The sequence below is a fragment of the Humulus lupulus genome, chromosome X, assembly GCF_963169125.1.
Source record: "Humulus lupulus chromosome X, drHumLupu1.1, whole genome shotgun sequence".
Lineage (NCBI taxonomy): Eukaryota > Viridiplantae > Streptophyta > Magnoliopsida > Rosales > Cannabaceae > Humulus > Humulus lupulus.
Window position 1 is genome coordinate 129,153,229 of NC_084802.1, and position 3,164 is coordinate 129,156,392.

At 40.6% G+C, this 3,164-nt stretch overlaps 1 non-coding gene across 1 annotated transcript; it reads left to right on the forward strand.

Moving 5' to 3' along the window:
• Positions 1–1,064: 1,064 nt before the first annotated feature.
• LOC133807815 (small nucleolar RNA R71) lies at positions 1,065–1,172 on the forward strand. The gene has a single exon (XR_009879706.1). It is a non-coding gene; the product is annotated as a small nucleolar RNA R71 (small nucleolar RNA).
• The last annotated feature ends 1,992 nt before the right edge of the window (positions 1,173–3,164 follow it).

Here is a 3,164-nt window from a genome sequence, read left to right on the forward strand (position 1 = left end):
GGCATCTGCTCCAAGGCCTCCGCAAAAGGAATGTTTATGTGCAGCTTTTTAAACACCTCAAGAAACTTAGAAAACTGTTTATATGGGTAGTCTTTCTAAGCCTCTGAGGGTATGGAACTCTAACTGGCTGCTCAATGACAACTGGGGGACTCTGATCTGACTTCTGATGGTCTTCAGTACCCCTTTCTGAATCAGACTGTGCACCAATCTCTTTTTTCTGAACTACTTCCTGTGGAGGTCTAGGCTGCTCTGTTTGCTTCCCACTCCTCAGAGTAATTTCCTGAACTTGCTCCTTGGGGTTGACTTCAGTATTACTAGGCAAGTTTCCCTGAGGTCTGTTATTGAGCATATTAGCCAACTGCCCAACCTGTGTCTCAAGGTTTCGAATGGAGGATCTGGTCTCAGTCATAAATTGAGTTTGTGTATTAGTAAGAGTCAACAGGGCAGCTTGCAGTTCATTAGGTCTCTCAGGTTGAGGCATTGGTTGTTGAGGCCTAGGCTGCAGTGATGACGAAGCTTGATTCATAGGTGGCTAAGACATGTTATTCTGAAACTGGCCCTGAAACGGAGGTTGTTGGCCTTGATTATTCTTCCACGAAAAATTTGGATGATTTCGCCACCCTGGATTGTAGTTGTTGGAGAATGGGTTATTGAGTGGCCTCTGAAAATTTCCCACCGCTTGAACTTGGGCATGATCCATTGGGGTGTTATTATTACAGATAGGGCACTGATCGAAAGAATGAGCACCACCACACATTTCACACCTCACTGCCATCTGAACCGCATTAGCAGACATACTACTCTGTTGCAACTGCTTGGTCAAAGAGGCTACTTGCACTGTTAAAGCAGTAATCGCATCTAGCTCATGCACCCCAGCTACCTTTCTAACTCTTGATGATCTTTCCTCTGACCACTGATGGTTGTTTGTAGCCATGTCCTCCAGCAGCTCATAAGCACCAGCTGCACTCTTGCTCATAAAAGTACCACCTGCTGCAGCATCTATAATAGTTCTGGTTGTTGGACATAAACCATTGTAGAAATTCTGTACTAGCATCCACTGTTCAATGCCATGATGAGGACATCTTCTCAGGAGTTCCTTAAACCGTTCCCAAGCTTCATACAGTGACTCCCCGTCATTCTGGAAAAAAGTTATTTATCTCTCCCCTCAATTTAGCAGCCTTTGACGGAGGGAAGAATTTGGATAAAAATTTCTGAGCCAGATCTTGCCAAGTGACAATGGAGTTTGGCTGCAGAGAATTCAGCCAACTCTTAGCTCTGTCCCTTAGAGAAAATGGGAAGAGCCTAAGCTTGATTGCGTCATCACTCACCCCATTATATTTGAAGGTTCCACACAACTCCAGGAAGTTGGAAAAATGGGTGTGAGGATCTTCAGAGGGCAACCCATTGAATTGCACAGAGGACTGCACCATTTGTAAAATAGCAGGCTTGATTTCGAAGTTGTTGGCCTCTACAGCTGGTGGGCGTATACTATTTTGTACTCCCGTCAGAGTGGGTAGCACATAATCTCTCAGACTCCTCTCAGCGTTGGTCTGAGCCTGAACCCCTTGGACAACTCCTGGATTTATACCATTCCTGCCATCCCCATCATTCTGTGCCATCTTCACAGAATTCTGGGTCTCTCTCTTATTCTTTCTGATTTGATTGCAAGACTTTTCGATCTCGGGATTCAGAGGAACAAGTGTGGCTTTTCCTTTTCTGCCACGCATATACCAAAATTCACCTGAGATAGACAAATTAAGCAACTAAACAGATTAGAAACGAGAGAAATAAAAATCAAATTAGAATAAAAATTAATTAGACTGATATTGATAATTTTCAGTCCCCGGCAACGGCGCCAAAAACTTGTTGCGATAATTTTGCTATGCAAGTGCACACAGTCGCGAACTTGTAATAAAATGGTAAAACCAAGTATCGTCCTCAAGGACTGAGTTATCAATTACCAGTCAATTAATCTCTTGTTCTATTTGATGAATTAAAACTTCTTGATTTTTGTAAAATACAGCAAAAGAACCGATAAAGTGCAGAAATAATAATCGACAATTAAATAGAATAATAACTAATAGTAAAAACTCTTAATTCAATCACTGAGAAACAATTAGGATATTCAATCTCATCAACTATCCTTCCTATTATTCCCTAATGCAAAGTATGAATTCTTCTTATTTTTTTACCTAATTCAATTAACAAGTTGAACAGCAGCCTATAATCATACTATGAATTATAAACTCAACCTAGGTGACAATTTCCTATATTTCTATGGTAAATTGAACCACAAAGGTAGCATTAAATTCCACAACTTAATAACAGCTACACAATTAATTCAGATACTTTCGTTCTAAATTAGAATTATGTCCAATATAACCAAGGCATAATTAAATCTCACTTCTCAGATTTTGACTTAAAAACATATGAATATGACTAAAGATGGCCAATCAATAATCACTCTATAAGAACAGATTATATGGAATTGAAGAAGATTGAAGAAGAGGAAATTAAAATTGCATTAGGTCATAACAGAAATTCAAGAGATTCAATTGAACATCCTAAACAGAAAATTAGTTCCTAGTCATAGTGCTAATCACAACAGAAATTAAAAATAACATCAGGAAGAAAAACATGTAAAAATACTCTAAGCTTGAGCCTTCAACACCAGAACTCCTCCCTTCGTCCGTACGTCCTTCTCTCTTCTTTTTCGTCCTTTAAAACCTAGGATTTTTAGATTTTAGAGAGGCGGGCCGCGGCTCTACATACACTATGCCGCGGCCCGTGTCAAAATTTCTGGGCAGAATATCCTTTCAATGCCGCGGCTCTCTGAAACCATGCCGCGGCCCGCATCGTTGTTTTCTGGGCAGAGTGCCCATCCATGCCGCGGCTTTATCTAGCCATGCCGCGGCCCGAAGATGTCCTCAAAAAACCATGCTTCTGTTTCTCCCCCTAGCCGCGGCCCTACTTTGATCATGCCATGGCTCTTAAGGAATTCTTCAATTCTTCAAGTTTTCATCCCAAAATTTCACCAACACTTCCAAATTGTATTGAGAACCATTCTTGATCAATATATGATGAAAAACTCGGTTATTTCTTCCCTTTCTTTGGCATTTTCTTCCACATGCTCAATTCTTCCTGATATTCACAAAAACAACCAA